Source organism: Lepidochelys kempii, chromosome 27 (genome assembly GCF_965140265.1).
Source record: "Lepidochelys kempii isolate rLepKem1 chromosome 27, rLepKem1.hap2, whole genome shotgun sequence".
Classification (NCBI taxonomy): Eukaryota; Metazoa; Chordata; order Testudines; family Cheloniidae; genus Lepidochelys; species Lepidochelys kempii.
In genome coordinates, this window is record NC_133282.1 from 12,777,807 (window position 1) to 12,793,814 (window position 16,008).

The following is a 16,008-nucleotide window of genomic DNA, read 5'->3' on the forward strand; positions in this document are numbered from 1 at the left end:
CAATGGACTTTCAGTGAATCAAAGGCAGGGTTCCATGGGAAATTTGTTTGGTTTCCTGCCAACTCACTGGGTGGGCTGCTGGACAGTTTCCTCTCCCAGTTTCCAGGCTCTCTGCCATGGAGTAGAAAGTGTGGAAGTCCTGGGATGAGCTCCCACAGTCCATGGGTGTGGGACTCGGGGGGTCAGCGAGGAGCCCCAGCAGCCGCTGAGTGAAATGGACATTTATTACTGAAACAGGGTGGATGAAGTAATAGCTTTTGCTAGACCAACTTTTGTTGGTGAGAGAGACAAGCTTTCATTACTGCTAATTCAGAACAAAACCACATTTCGAAATAACAAAATTTCCTGTGAACCGGAAATCCCACACGTCAGCCAGCTCTAATAAAGATGCAAGGTAAGCATGCACAGATGCAAACTAATGGCCCCAAGATGCAAAGTTTGCAGATATCGGCATTTCTTATGCACCTCCCATGGTGATAATGATGTTAATGCAAAAAATTAAATTGGACTTGCCAGTCAAACTGTGTGACGCTTTCGTTGGGGAAGGTTAAAGGGTTGTCTGTGTTCTCCTGGAACTGGACAAGAAAGGTCAGTTTCTTGGAGGGCAAAGAGTGATCGGTGCCAGTTTAGTCTGGAAGGGTAAGAGGCTGAAATCTCTATGGTTAGCAACTTGGAAACCTGATCTGGAGTGAAAGGCTGGAAATAAGAAGGTCTCTAACCATGAGAGGAGGGAGGTTTTGGAACAGCCTCCTAACAGGACTAGAAGGGGCAAGAAACCTACCTGGTTTTAAGATGGAGCTGGATAAATTTATGAATGGCTTTATATGATGTGGATGCCTTCAACAGCAGGGGACTGCACTCTGACTCAGGAGTCCTTGCCAGTCCCATGTTCTTATGAATGGAAAATGCCTAGCAGTAAACCTCAGAGTTGAAGGCTTATTTGGGCCCCAGGAGTTTGGATGAATCTCTGCATACTGCGGCATCAGGATGGAGGTTTCAGAAGGACAGCCTTTCTCAGGGCATCTTGAAATGTAAGTAAGTGTGTGCGGAAGCTAACCAAACACTTCTGAACCTGAACATCAAACCAGTTCTAGTGTGGAGAGTAAAAGTCCAATACATTTTCTCTGATGCACCAGCCCATGTATCTGTCTGTCTTTCATTGTATCAAAATTGCAGAATCATAGTAGCTAGAGATGGAGAAGACCAATAAGATTCTATTCAGCCCAGTTCCCAGACGGCCAGTGCAGGATTGTTCCCTCTGGTATGGTTTTTTCAAGTGAGTAGTCTGGTCTGGTTTTATGTCTCTTGCATGGTGGGCTTCTACCACTTTCCTTAGGAGACTGTTCCACACCCTCCTCGCTCTCACTATTAGGGAGAATATTTTCCCTAATATTTATTCTTTATTCCCCCTTCTTAATTTCATCCTAGTTACATATAGTTGCTAAATAAGGTCAAGCAGCACCAGCCAGAACTAGTTGAACTGCATAAAATAGGGCTAGGCTTGGGGTCTAATTGCGGATCTCATGCCAGGTAATGTTCTCTTTAAAGCTCCAGCTGCTGGAGTCAAGTGACTATGTTAGACATTAAAAAAAGTATTGAATTTTCCTGGTTGCAGAGAGAGGCCTGAACATGCAGCCAAGTGCACCTGAGAGGTTTGGAAACCAGAAATCAAATGAAAAACCCCCAATGTACAATTATTTTGGGAAGTCTCATGGTTTTTAAGCCAATCTCCTGACTTTTGGGGGGCCCGACTCAAAACATTTGAATGTTGGGGTTGGTAATACTGGGGCTGTCGGAGTGGGGTGGGAAGAGGTGATCCTAAAACCAAGGGTATGTCTAGACTGCAATCAGAGGTATGACTGCAGCTCCAGGTAGGCACCCACTCTAGCTAGTCTGGCTTAAAGATAGCAGTGAAGATTTCCCTATGGATTGTACAAGCCCACCTGGAAACCTGGGTACGTACTTGCTTTGCTAGCCCATACTGGGGTCTGTGCTGCTGTGTTTTCACTGCCATTTTTAGCTATGCTGGCTAGGTCAAAGCTAGTGTGGGTACGTCCGTAAGAGCTGCAGTTTGCACTGCCAATTGCAATGTAGACGTATTCTGAGTGTAGCAATCCTCTCCCCTGCAAATGACGGCTCTGTGTGGTGCAGAGGCAGGTCAAACAGCAGCTGAGGTTTCATAGAATATCAGGGTGGGAAGGGACCTCAGGAGGTCATCTAGTCCAACCCCCTGCTCGAAGCAGGACCAATCCCCAACTTTTGCCCCAGATCCCTAAATGGCCCCCTCAAGGATTGAACTCACAACCCTGGGTTTGGCAGGCCAATGCTCAAACCACTGAGCTCTCCCTCCCCCCAAGGGGTGAGGTGATATAGCCTTGTCCCAGCCAGAGGCTGCAATGAGAAATACCACTCCCCCGCTCTCTGCTCCTTCCCTTTCCCCCGGGGCTGACAGCTGAAGCTAAGCTGTCAATATTTGATTACAGCTCTCTCTTCCCCCCACCTAGCAGGTGCTGTCAGCCCAGGGAGTGCCACTGTGGTCAGTGAAGCACAGCGGAAACTGTCCATCTGTCTGGATTAAACAGCACGGACGTGCTGATCCATGGAGGGGAGATTCTGCATCTCCAGCATCCTGGCTGAGCTGGTCCAGGCCAGGGATCGTTTTCTGAACAAACACATTAGTGTATTTTTGTTTCTCTTAGGCAGAAGGTGGCCTCCAATGAAAGTCGGCTTCACACTCTCAACCATTAGATAAGCGGAGAAAGGGTGGGGGTTTTGCTGCCCCCCCTTTCATTAATCTCCTTTCTTTGTCTCCCCATCAACCCCCTGCCTTTCTCTGTCTCTTTTCAGTCTCAGCTGCCAGTGTTGGTCCTTGGTGTTCCCATCCCTCCCTGAGCTGGCTGCAGAGTGAAGATAAGCTCTGGACTGGGAGCCATATCATAATAATAAAACTTAGTGCTAGAGTGGGTCAAAAATGGGCATCCCTCCCCACCCCCACCCCAGGAAAATTTAGACTTTTTGTTGAAAAATCAAAAACAGCAAAAGAAAATGTAGCTGAAAACTGCCCAAAGATGCGGGGGAGAAAGGGGGTTTGGGGGTCATTTTTCCAACCAAATAAGTAAATAAACCTACATTTTTTTCTGGACAGGCCTTCCACTTAGTCAAAAACCTAATTTCCCATCCAGCTGTTACAAATCACCTTTCATCCCTGGATCTCAGAGCGTTGCCTCTGAGAATTAATTTGCCCACTCCACTGCACCCTATGTGTCTTCATTCCTGTGCTCTTCAATCCATGAGCAAATAGGTTTATTTGTGATTAAATTTGCATTTCAGTAGGAGTTAGAGGCCCCAGCCCCATGTGCTAAGTGTTGCACACACGGTAATCCCTACTCTGCTTGCTTTTTCTGCTCTTTGTTAATGTCCGTCTGCATTTGACCCTGCAGGTCCGTGGAAGCATAAAAGTGAATAAGCCACAGGATTGACTACATGGTGTGGCCTAGTGGATAGAGCTCAACTGAGACTCAGGAGACCTGCATTCTAATCCTAGCTCTGACTTTAGGAAAGTCACTTCACCTCACTGTGCCTCAGTTTCCTCATCTTTAAAATCAGGTAATGATTCTGATCTGCTTTGTAAAGTGCTTTGAGATCTACTGGTGTGGAGCAAGTAAATAAGGAAGTGTTATTTATTCTTCATAATGCAAGAACTAGGGGGCACCAAATGAAATTAATAAGCAGCAGGTTTAAAACAAACAAAAGGAAGTCTTTCTTCACACAATGCACAGTCAACCTGTGGAATTCCTTGTCAGAGGATGTTGTGAAGGCCAGGACTATAACAAAGTTCAAAAAAGAACTAGATAAAGTTCCTGGAGGATACATCCATCAATGGCTACTCACCAGGATGGGCAGGGATGGTGTCCCTAGCCTCTGTAAGCTGGGAATGGGTGATAGGGGATGGATCATTTGATGATTACCTGTTCTGTTCACTCCCTCTAAAGCATCTGGCATTGGCTGCTGTTGGAAGACAGGACACTGTGCTAGATGGACCTTTGATCTAACACAGTATGGCCGTTCTTATGTTCTATCTAAGAGCTAGGTATTACAATTATTTCCTTGTGCTTCTCTGATTCTTTCGCTCTGCATCCACCTGTTATCTCTTGTCCTGCTTAGATTTTAAGCTCTTTGGGGCAGATTGTGGTTTTTGTTCTGTCTTTGTATAGCACCTAGCACCCGGGGGTCCTGGTCTGTGACTGGAGCTCCTACATGCTATGGCAATATAAATAACAATAAATCCAGGTAGGCTTGTTGCTCAGATCTGGTGCTATTGATGGCAGGAGAGGAGAAGACGGGTGTTGTGGGGTAGTGGTGTTAAGGGTTGGTGAGGTTGCGTGGCTGGGTGGTCAGAAGTGCTGGGAAGAAAACAGACAGACAATGAAGGTGGCGAGACCCACAGAATACCTTCTGAACTCCCACCCTCCCAAAGCACTTTGCACTGCAGTGGATTAGATCCTGGCGATTATTTTTGATGTACCCATGAGACAAGGTTCAGGCCAGGGAAGAACAATAACTTCTGACCCCAGTAAGCAATTCCTCCTGTGACTTGAGCTGCTTTGGGGGATTTTGCAGGCAGGGTCGCAATAATAGTGCTGTCTGCATTGTCCCATCCCCTGTTTTTGCACATGGGGATGCTAGAGCACTTCGTGCTCATGGGATCCTTTGGCATGCCTCATTTGCGGAGTTCAGGATTGAATTTTTCTGTGGCTTTGAGACTCAGAGATTCAATATGCAAAACCGTGCTCTGATGTGTCCCTAGCTTCTGTTTGCCAGAAGCTGGCAGTGGGCCACAGGGGGTGGCTCACTTGAAGATTCCCTGTTCTGTTCAATCCCTCTGAACCACCTGGCATTGGCCACTGTTGGAAGACAGGATACTGGGCTAGATGGACAATTGGTCTGACCCAGTATGGCCGTTCTTATGTTGATATCATCCGGGGCTCCAGCAATACGGATATCCTGGACCCTGACTTAACTTTCAAGTGCTTTCCATTCTCTTTCTAGCAACAGAGCTGTTCATGGGGCAAACCCCCATCATGTCGCCTGCAGTTCCAATTTCCTCATGGCCTAGTCTTTTCTCACTGCTGGGAAACCTTGAATCTAGAGGGCTGACAGCTTCCTGGAAAGCAGATTCCCCTTCACTCCCTGTTGAGGTGATGCATTTTGAGGAGAGGCTGTCTGTAATATACAGGGCCAAAATCACAGTTTGGTTGTGTCTTGCTCTTTACCCAATGCCAGCAATATGGACGTGGGCCCAGTTGCGTCCCCAGTAACCATGTTAAGTAATATACACAAACATGCTAGGCCTAGCTACAGACACACTGCTGCTCTGACTGGTTTCTGGTGGTTTCAAAAATACGTCTACACTTCACACTAAATCTGGGCTCTGACTCAGGTTGGAGCCCAAGCCTCTCTTCTTTCCACGCACAAATCAGTCTGACTCAGGTCAGGAAGCACTAAGGAATCAGTCCTAGGACCCTGCTGGGGTATGTGTCAGAGCCCGAGTCCTGCTGCACCTTGGGTCCGAGCCCTGTTTTGCAGTGTGGATGCAGCATAAGCCACAGACCCAAGTCAGAAGGTCTGGGCAGTGCATTGTGGATGCACTAGCTAAGCCCAGGTTTCCAATGCTTCATGGATGTTCAAGTGCGGGCTTGGAAACACTGAGTCCCCAAGCCCACGTCCCACAGACGTGGGTTTACTAGACATATAGACATACCCAGAGTGAGCAGCTAGCATGCTCACAAACTATTTACAGGGATTCGACAGGTTTCCCTGTACTTTTCCCTGTGAAGTGCTTGCTTCACCTCCACTTGACACCGAGCTCCAGACCACGAGTGGAGAATTACTCTCCTGGAGCAGCCCTTAGGTGTTCGTGGGCAGGCTGGAACGTTAGCAGCTGTTCCATTCAGCGCCGGGATGTTATCCAGGACATGCTCCTTTCTGTTCTCCTCCCCGCCACTCCTTCAGAGGCAGGAAAACCATTCCATTCTAAAGGCTTTTATATCCTAATAAACGCCGGGACTCGGCAGGCACCGAATCCATTTACAGAGGCCAGAGTGAAAACGGAGACAGGCTTTCTTTCTCCTGTCTGCTTTAGCTCAGGTGATGTGGGGGACAGGACCTGAATTGAAGTAGGGCCGTTAATAGGTTTAATGGCCCTGTTTTCCCTTGATCTGGAAGGGCGGGGGAGTGAATCATGTGGCTGTAAACTCACTGTGTTGGCAGCCAGCTGCCTCTGCCTTGCTCGTAAAAGTGGCCGTGGGGATCTGCATTTTGTTTCAAACCTGGGAAGCTACTTGTCTTTGAAGGGAGCCGGGGTGAAATGGATGGACGCTGCGCACGCCACATGCTGGAGCTGCCATCTCCACGGCACACTGCGCTGGGAACCTCACGGGGCGCTAAAGGGCTGCGGGGGGTGGCACGTCCAGAAAAGCCCTTTACATGCTGGGTTTTGGGTTTTTTTTTCAAAGCACGCCACTGAACTTTTAGTGTGAGGTAGCAGGATCCGCATGGCAGCAATCTAGGGCTCTGTCAATCAAATTGTTGTTTAGATAAACCCTGTGATAGCAGTTGGGAGGGATGGGATCCTACCAGGGACCAAGGCAAGACTGTTCCCTCTACTGTGTTTTCAAGGGTTTGGGATCATAGGACATACCAGATCAGACAATGGTCCATCTAATGCATTTGTCTGTCTCCTAGAGCAGACAGTATCACATGCTTCAGAGTGAAATATTAAATCCCTCAACAAGGGCTTTACCCAGCACGATATTTAATATAAGACCCTAAGGTTTGCCCAATTGGTCTATCTAGTCTGGAACCACGCCTCTTGCTGTTGTTATTATTAAATCTTCATGTTTTATTAGCATCCCAAGGCCCCAGGTGGGAACGGGGGCCCATTGTGCTGGGTGCTGTGCAAACACCAAAAGAGAGAATCTCTTCCCCAAATGGCTATACTGGCCTCCACACCACTGATCTGTTCCCCTGGCTGTAGTCAATACACAACACTTCAGAGGACCTGAGACACCCGAACCAACCCGTGACGTAACAGTCCAGCTGTGCAGCGCCTAGCCGATTTCTGTCCAACCCCTCTCGTGATCGGTGTAGATCCTGAAGCGGAAGGCTTGATTATCCTCATCTTAGGGTGTGTAACTGCAAATGAACTACGTGATCTCCGGATCCATCTGTTGTCTCTTGTCTTATACTTGGATTGTAAGAGGTCTGGGGCAGAAGCCATCTTTTGGTTCTCTGTTCGTGCAGCACCGAACACAGTGCGGGGGCGTGGTCCATAACAAGGGCTCTTAGTTGCTATGGTAATACAAGTGATAAAATAATGATGGAGCTTCCACATTCTTCCCTTGGACAGCTGTCTGTTCCGCAGTCCAGCAGACCTCGCTGTTTGGGATCTTTGTTCTGATATTCACCCTTGATTTCCCCCTGCTCAGTTTCAGCCGAATGACGCCTGGCTGGGTCCTATAAGCTGCTCGTGGGTGGGGTGTATCAAAGGCCAGGGCAGGCTAAACCTCCCCTGACCTAGGCCGTGGCCCTGTGCATGTTCCGCCCAGAGGCCCCGCCCTCCCGCCCCCTCTACCCGGAAGCCGGCGGGGGCTCAGCTCCAGCTGGCGGCCTGGGGCAGCCCAGGGCAATGCTGGAGGGGCTGGCCCGGCACTGGGGGGGCCAGCTGGAGTGGGCAGGCTGGGGCTCCTCCAGCTGTGGGGGAGGGCTCCGGTGGGCGGGGCCTCAGGCAGAAGGGGCGGGGCCCGTGGGCTAGCCTCCCCGACGCGGGCGAGGGGGTTCACCTGCTGCCCATGAAGCTGATGATGTGGGGGGATGTTTTGTTTCATGTGATAACGATTTATTCTGGCGGGGGTGGGGTATTGTTGAGTCTTCTCTTATGCTGTTATTTCCCTACCTCCCCCCACCCCCGAAAAAAGGGGAAAAAAAAGAGAGAAAAGAAAAATTTCAGAACAAAAAAGATCAGAGGGCTGCGGGTGTGGCTTTCCCAGGGAGTGCGGCAAAGGGCCCGTGAGTGAATGCAGGCAGAGGGCTGGTAGTGCACAGGCCCATGGAAGAAGTGGGTCCAGCCTGCTGCAGGCTAGCATGGCCTTTCCAGCACGCAGACCCCAACAGCGGGCTGGGTCCAACACGGGGGCAGCTCGGCCCTGGCTGAGCACCAGGCTCGGAGCTCTGTGGACTTCGGGACAGGGCGGTTTTCCGTTCCAGGGATCATGTTGCTTGTAGAAAGGGCTGTGTTGGCCGGGTGTCTTGAACTCGCACCTTGGAGGGAGCGGGATGGATTTTTCCGTCAGCGTTACTGGCATTGTGTGCCGAGGGCTTTGTTGTTGTGGCCAGGGGAAGAGTGGGGCAGGTGCCTTGTGCCTAGCAAAGATCTGGACGCATCCTTGTTTCCCGGGGATTAATTGCTTGGCATGTGCGTCATTCAGCAGCCTTGCTGGCTGGCGTCCTCATTCGCCGTCCTGCCCTGTTATTTAGGTAACAGTAACGCCTATAAGCCTTAATAAAGATGGGTGGGGTGGCCACGGCATGGGTGCTATACAACACACGAAGCAAGAGGCGCTCCCGAAGGAAGGTGAGAGCCAAAGGGAGGGAGCAGCGGCACAGAGAGGGGAAGTGACTGGCCTGAGGTCGCCCTATGGGTCGGTGCCAGGGCTGGGAACAGCACTCAGGGCTCCTCACTCCCAGTCCCGCTCTACGCCCTGTGCACTAGCCTTTTGTTGAAATTTTCAGAAGTGACTAAGTCCCACTTTCTGAAGCGACCTGGGGGCACTTAGGAGCCTAAATCTCAATATAAGTCAAATGCCCTTAGACTCCCCAGTGGCTAAATCACTTCTGCCAATAGGACTTAGGCTCCAAAGGCCCAGATCATCAGGAATTAGGCACCTAAATAACTTTGATCTGTGCCTAAGTTACTAAGACACTTCTGATAACTTTACTTCAGCTTCTTAGCAGGAAGCTCTCTCTGTTCCTCCTGGCCTCACCATGAAAGGGGGCTACCTATCTCCCATACATAATGGCCATCTTCATGAGTTGCTGGGGGGGGGGAGGAGATATGCTGGACCCCTGCTCTGCCCCAGGCCCCACTCCACTCCTTCCCCCAAACCCCCGCTCCACCTCTTTCCACCCCCACCCCACCCCGTCCCTCCCAGCACCTCCGGCACGCTGCTGAACGTCTGATGGCCGGCCGGTGGGAGGCACTGGGAGCAGGGGCAGGGGGGCTGATTGTGGGGGGCTGCCGGTGGGTGCTGAGCACCTGCAATTTTTTTTCCTGTGGGTGCTCCAGCCCTGGAGCACCCACGGAGTCAGCACCTATCCTCCCATATAAGGAGGGTGCTGCTTGCCAGAATGTTAGCAGCAATTTACGAGGTTTGCGTGGTATTTTCCATACAAGCAAGCCCCTAGGTCATGGCTCCATGTGGGTCGCTTCCCATAGTGACCGGTGCAGAGCATCTGAGTCAGCCGAGAACTCTATATCTGAGACCCGGGCAGCCCTCCTGTGCCCCCACACAGACAGGCAGAGCACAGCTAGACAAGTTTAGATACGCATATTTTGACAGACACACCTATGCTGAGCCATGCAGCATGTATGGTGCCCCTTTAGTTTCTTTACCGATCTAAGGCGTTGTCTGAAGCGTAAGTAGCTCACGAGTCGGAGAAAAAAACTGCAGTGTAGTAAATGCTGGCTTTTAAGTGCACGGGGCTGTACATGGATACTCGGAAAAACACATAGAAATGTGCATCAGGTGACATGTATCCTCAGGCATATGCCGAGTCCCTGTCAAGAGCATAGATACGCACACAGCTAAACTTCACACAGGCCAGGAGTTGCTGAGAGGCAGATGTTCAACAGTACAGTATTTCACACCTAAAACCCCCTCTAGCCAGTGGTCTCCAATGTGCTTTACAAATGCTAATGAAGCCTTAAAACACCCCTTTTACTCAGTAGCTATTGTCCTCTCGACTTGGATAGACAGGGAAAGCCAGGCACAGCAAGTTAAGCGACTTGTCCAATGTCACGGGGGCAAGTGGCAATGCTGGGAACAGAGCCTGGCTCCCAGACCTTTCTTTTACCCATTAGACGTGCTCCCTCCTTGATATGGGAGCCTGACAAGCTCAGAGGTGTATCCAGTGTGGTGCATGGATGCCCACGTTCTGGCACAAGCAGATACGAGTGCCCCTTTGCACATCTAAGCCCTGGAATGCTAGTGGGGTCGATGTGGTGCAGCCCCAGGGAGGTGAGGCAAAGAATCGGAATCGCTGCTTGTTTGCGTTCCCTGAAGCTAGAGTATTACTGTGTGAATAAACATGAGAACGTAGGTGCTGGAAGTAGGGGGGCTGCCGCCTCCCCTGGTTTGAAGTGGGTTCCATCATATCCAGGGTTTACAGTGGGGTTAATGACTCTCAGCGGTGCACCCCCACTATCCAAATTGTTCCAGCACCCTTGCATGAGAACCAAGTGCCGAGAGAGCACAAAGGCAAAAATGTCAGTAAATATTTTCCCCTCGAGCTCCTGAATGCTGGGGAGTTGTGCAATTCTGAACAGCTCCTCCAAAAGGAAACATTTTAATTCCATGCAGTTCATGCAAAGGTTAGCTAGACAAATGTTACTCTTGCCATGAAGCCAGGACCCCACTGCACCTTCCCTCCCAAAAACGCCACTCACCACCCAGGGTTGGGGCTAGTTTATTCCCTCTGACGTACGGTAAATCTGACTGCGTACATCATTCCCCAGACACCTGCACTTCCACCTTCACGCTTACTGCTTTGTTGTGTCTTTCGCTGAGAAGTCCCGTCAGGTCCAGGAAGTGGAACAGCTGGGATGGGTGGGTTGAAAGCACATTTCCCACCCCTCATTCTCTTCTCAGCTCTGCTGCCTGTGGGTGGACATGGCTTTAAGACAGCTATGTTTGATGAGTGACTCTCACCCAGCCTCTGCCCTCTCTGGTAGGTGTTGCGTGGGCAGTAGAGACGCTCAGTTTCAGAACTGTTTGTTCAAGGGTTTCCGGGGAATCCTTTCCTTTGTTCCCCTTTTTGGCTGACTTGACTTTTAAACCTTCTTGCTGCAAATGAAGGGGGCCGGGTGGGGTGTGAGACACTGGGGAATCGAGCCTCGGCTTAATAGGCAAAGACATTTCAGAGTTATAAGCCCCTCAGATTTCCCATGTTTAGTTGCAATTAGCTGCCTCTTGCCTATATGTCATGTGGATTTTTATATTTGTTTGTGTTGTTCTGAAAGTGGAATTCCTTATTCTGCTTGGAAACAGGAGCAGCCTGGGGCTGCTGAGCTTTGCCCCAGTGGTCCGGGCCTGGTAGCAGATATTTGTGTATGCGTGTGTGCATTCTTGGCTCTGTGCTGCATGGGGTTTTTGTTGACAAAGCCACCAAGCTTTAGGCTCCGTGGGAAATAATCCAGATGGGGTCACTCCTTGATAAAACCCCACTGCAGAAAAGCTGGGATGGGGGGTTTCCTGGTTATGCTGAGAGCCGGTCCCACAGCTGATGGGAAGCAGCCCAGGTCCATTGCAACCACTGGAGTAACGCTAATCCACACTAGCTGAGGAACTGGCCCTTTGGTGGGTACCACGGCCAGGCAGATGACTTGATGAAGGTTGCCTAAGGGTGTCTTGCCACCACTCACACCTTGTTTTTTGTGAACGGCACCAAAACCTGCTCATGAATCGAGGAAAACCATTTACTTTGACACTTCATAGAATCTTAGGACTGGAAGGGCCCTCGAGAGGGCATCTAATCTAGTCCCCTGCACTCATGGCAGGACTAAGTATTATCTAGACCATCCCTGACAGGGGTTTGTCCAACCTGCTCTTAAAAATCTCCAATGATGGAGATTTTACAACCTCTCTGGGCAATTTATTCCAGGGCTGAACCACCCTGACAGGAATTTTTTCCTAACATCCAACCTAAACCACCCTTGCTGCAATTTAAGCCCATTGTTTCTTGTCCTGGCCTCAGAGGTTAAGAAGAACAAATTTTGTCCCTCCTCCTTGCAACAACCTTTTATGTACATGAAAACTGTTTTCCTGTCCCCTCTCGGTCTTGACAAAAGACAATTGTTTTTTTCCGTTTTGACTGAAACCGTTTGGTGAAATTGGCACATGCTCGTGAACCGTTTTGGTCAATGTGAATTTCCATTGTTTTGTCCAAAAAAAAAAAAAAAAAAGTTTCGGCCAAAATATCTTCGTCCAGCTCTTAGTAGTAGCGAGATGAATCACAGAAAATAAAAATGGAAACCATCCAACAACACTGTAAACATTGGACCATCCAATCCATTTCCTTGCGAATGCAGGATTGTTCCCCGCAGTTGGTAACTGATTGATTGAAATGAAAGGCAAGGATAAACTGGAGATGGGGAACAACTACCTAGTAATGAGATCACAGACTGAGGAATAGTCTCCCAAGGGAAGCAACGGAAGCTGCATTTCTTGAGACAAATAGCTGCAGAACATACCGTGGTGGTTGGAAGCAATCCTCCATTTACCTGGTAATGGAGAAGTTGTTCAGATAGAAGATGCCTATCTCTGATGTCTGTAATTCAAGGAGCTTCTAGGATTCTAACTTCTATGGGCATACTTACATTGCAATTGGACACTTGCGGCTGGCCTGTGCCAGCTGACTTGGGCTTACTGGACTCGGGCTAAGGGGCTGTTTAATTGCCATGTAGACATTCAGGATCAGGCTGCAGCTGGAGCTCTGGGATCCTCTCACGGTCCTAGAGCTTGGGCTGCAGCCCCAGCCTGAATGCTACATCACAATTAAACAGCCCCAGCCTAGCAAGCCCGAGTCAGTTGGCATGGGCTAGCTGTGGGTTTTTAATGACAGTGTGGACGTACCCTATGAGAAGGAGGAGTTAGCTCATTAGCTCAACAGATGGGGGTGCTTAGGAGACAGATGAACAAGTTGGTGACCAATAGAGGTCTTCAAGGCCAAAAGCCCCCCTAGCTAATTTACCTACTTAATCTAAGGGGATCAGTGATTCACAGCTGTTAATCCTCCCCTAGTCACTTCTGAAAATGCAGACCTACTAGCACATTTGGGGGCCATCAAATTTTAGGTGCACAAGCTGAGATTCCTTAAAGGGACCTGATTTTCAGAAAGTGACTGCCATAGGCTCTTAGATGTGAAGGCCAGACAGGGACCGTTATATCATCTAGTCAGATCTGCATTACACCAGCCAGAGGACCTCAGCCAGTGATCTTTGCATCAAGCCCGTAACTTCCTTTTGAGCTGGAGCACATCTTTTAGAAAGATTTAGGGGGAGGTTTAGGTTGGATATTAGGAACAACGTTTTCACTAGGAGGGTGGTGAAACACTGGAATGCGTTACCTAGGGAGGTGGTGGAATCTCCTTCCTTAGAAGTTTTTAAGGTCAGGCTTGACAAAGCCCTGGCTGGGATGATTTAATTGGGGATTGGTCCTGCTTTGAGCAGGGGGTTAGATTAGATGACCTCCTGAGGTCCCTTCCAACCCTGATATTCTATGATTCTAAGAGACCCAGTCCTGATTTAAAGACATGGAGTGATGGAGATTCCACCTTGTTCCAATGGCTACTTGCCCTGCCTGTTAAAAATGTGTCCCTTTATTTCTAACTTGAATTTGTCAAGCTTCAGGTTCCCAGCCAGTGGATCTCATTATGCCTTTTTCTGCTAGATTAAAGAACATCCACTGGGAGAAATTTAAAGTGGCTCAAACTGCCCCACCAACAGTCATGTCCTCTCCCCGCAAAAAATCAACAGTTGCTTTTGAAAAAGCAGGCCATAATTTAGAAGTAGGCCTCCATGTCTTTGTTTCAGAGTAGCAGCCGTGTTAGTCTGTATTCGCAAAAAGAACAGGAGGACTTGTGGCACCTTAGAGACTAACCAATTTATTTGAGCATAAGCTGTAGCTCACGAAAGCTTATGCTCAAATAAATTTGTTAGTCTCTAAGGTGCCACAAGTCCTCCTTATCTCTTTGTTTGTCACTCTTAAGCTCCTGGGATGGGCTCAACGCTGGCTCCTGTCAGTTATCACCTTTGACCAGAGACAGGAAAGAAACAAGTTTGTAGAACTGAGCCACATTGTGGCTTCTGAGGTTTTAGAGAATTAAAACAACAAATTGCCCATTTCTGTGAAACCTACACTTTGCTGGAGCTCCCAGAGGAATCTTAGCTCCCAAGCCAAAAATCCGGAAGAGCTGTGGGAGAAAAATCAATCTTTTTTTTTTTTTTTTTTTTAAATACTAACCTCGATACTTTTCCTTCCGCAAATCCCTTTTTGGCTCAGATTTTAACATTTCCTTTTGCAAGTGACAAAGAGATGCAGACAACCAGCTGTCTTTTTTCCACTCCACTAAGCGCAGCTCTCAAGGACAGAGCATTGTGCTGGAAACCAAACTCTCTCCTCTAGTCATTTTAATAGAGAGAAATACTATGCTGGTTACTTAACTAAAGACCTTTTCCAACCCAGCAAATTTTTTTTAACTTAATTGGATTTGCTCTCTCTAGTTCTATGCTTTTATGTTTCTTATTTTGTTTTTTATAGGAAACATCTGTCCAAGTGGGAGCCTGCCTTTGCTTAAGAGCCCCTCTGAGAAATTCTACTCCTAAATTATTGGGAGCTCCCAGCAGATCCAGGTTTGTCTTCCATTTTTCTATGCCACAGAGGTGGATTAATCCCCACCAGGTACAGGGTTAGAACAAGTGAGGGACTGAAACATTAGTGGGGGATTGGTGTTGAGGCAACGGGTCTGGGAGTTAAGGGGGTAATTGCTGAGAGCAATTGGCATATGATGGAACCTGCATCCTAAATTTCTTCTGGGTACTAGATACCTGGGATGAAATCCTGGCCCCACTGAAGTTAATAACAAAGCTCCCAATTATTTCAATGGAAGCCAAAATTCACCCTGATGGGTTTCATGTGGTTAAGGAATGGAAGCTGTCTATTGACGCTTTTGCTGTAACTAACTAGATAAGCCATTGTCAAACAGCTGAAGAAAGCAGGTGCCCATCATCTTATTGAATCTGCAAATGAGTCTCCGAAGGAATGGTGTAGAAGCTCCTGTTGCTTGAGTCATTTAATTTAGATGGGAGAGAGCACTGGAGAATAGACTGCAGGGGTAAGGAACAATCCAGGAACAGATGGGGAATGGGCTAATAATAATAAATAGTTACATACAAGTAATCAACACAATTAGCGTCTATAATTAATCTCAACTTGATTAAGTACAGTAGGATCTGAGATTTTCAAAGCCAGGCAGGAGACTGAGCTGCGTAGTTCCCCTTGAATATATGACCTCTCCTAGCTGACTTTGAAAGTCTCAGACCATGTCTTTTCCATCTTTCACTTCTGCAAAACCAGCGCTCGAGTGTTTTGTACCCATGATGACGATAACATACGTAGACTGGGTATCTGCCGTTTCCTCCCTCTGACGATCTTCCAGCCCTTTACAAACAATAAATTAAGCATCTTGCATGGTTACAAGTGGGGGAAAGCTGAGCCCAGGGAGGTGAAGTAACTTGCTGTAGGGTCATGCAACAAATCTGTGGCTTGAACGCAGGTCTCCTGACTATGCTTTAACCAAAACATCGTCCTTCCTCATTCTCCTGGCAGCTCAAGAGTATCCTCTGGTGTTTTTTCAGGATGTGCTGGGTGCTATGCAAACATCAGATAGCCCCTGCCACCAGAGACCTTATAGTAGAGGTTAAAGACAAGGAGAGTAACACAAGCAAATGTGTAGGGATGGGCCCACCTGCCCTTTTTAGTGCGGTCTTATGCTTGTGAAACCACTAATGGTACAGGCTAAGATTTTTAAAAGTGATCAGTTTTGTGGCCTTGGGTTTTGGATGCCTAACTTGAGACACCTTAAAGGGGACTTCATTTTCAGGCTGCGGGTCCTGAGCGCTTGCTAACAATCGGGTCCCTCACTGTGCCTCAGCTTTCCCATCTGCAAAATGGG

At 48.6% G+C, this 16,008-nt stretch overlaps 1 long non-coding RNA gene across 1 annotated transcript; it reads left to right on the forward strand.

Moving 5' to 3' along the window:
- Window positions 1-424: 424 nt before the first annotated feature.
- Window positions 425-14,653, forward strand: LOC140903965 (uncharacterized). Its single transcript, XR_012156396.1, has 3 exons — window positions 425-1,031; window positions 3,441-3,606; window positions 14,595-14,653. It is a non-coding gene; the product is annotated as an uncharacterized lncRNA (long non-coding RNA).
- Window positions 14,654-16,008: the final 1,355 nt, after the last annotated feature.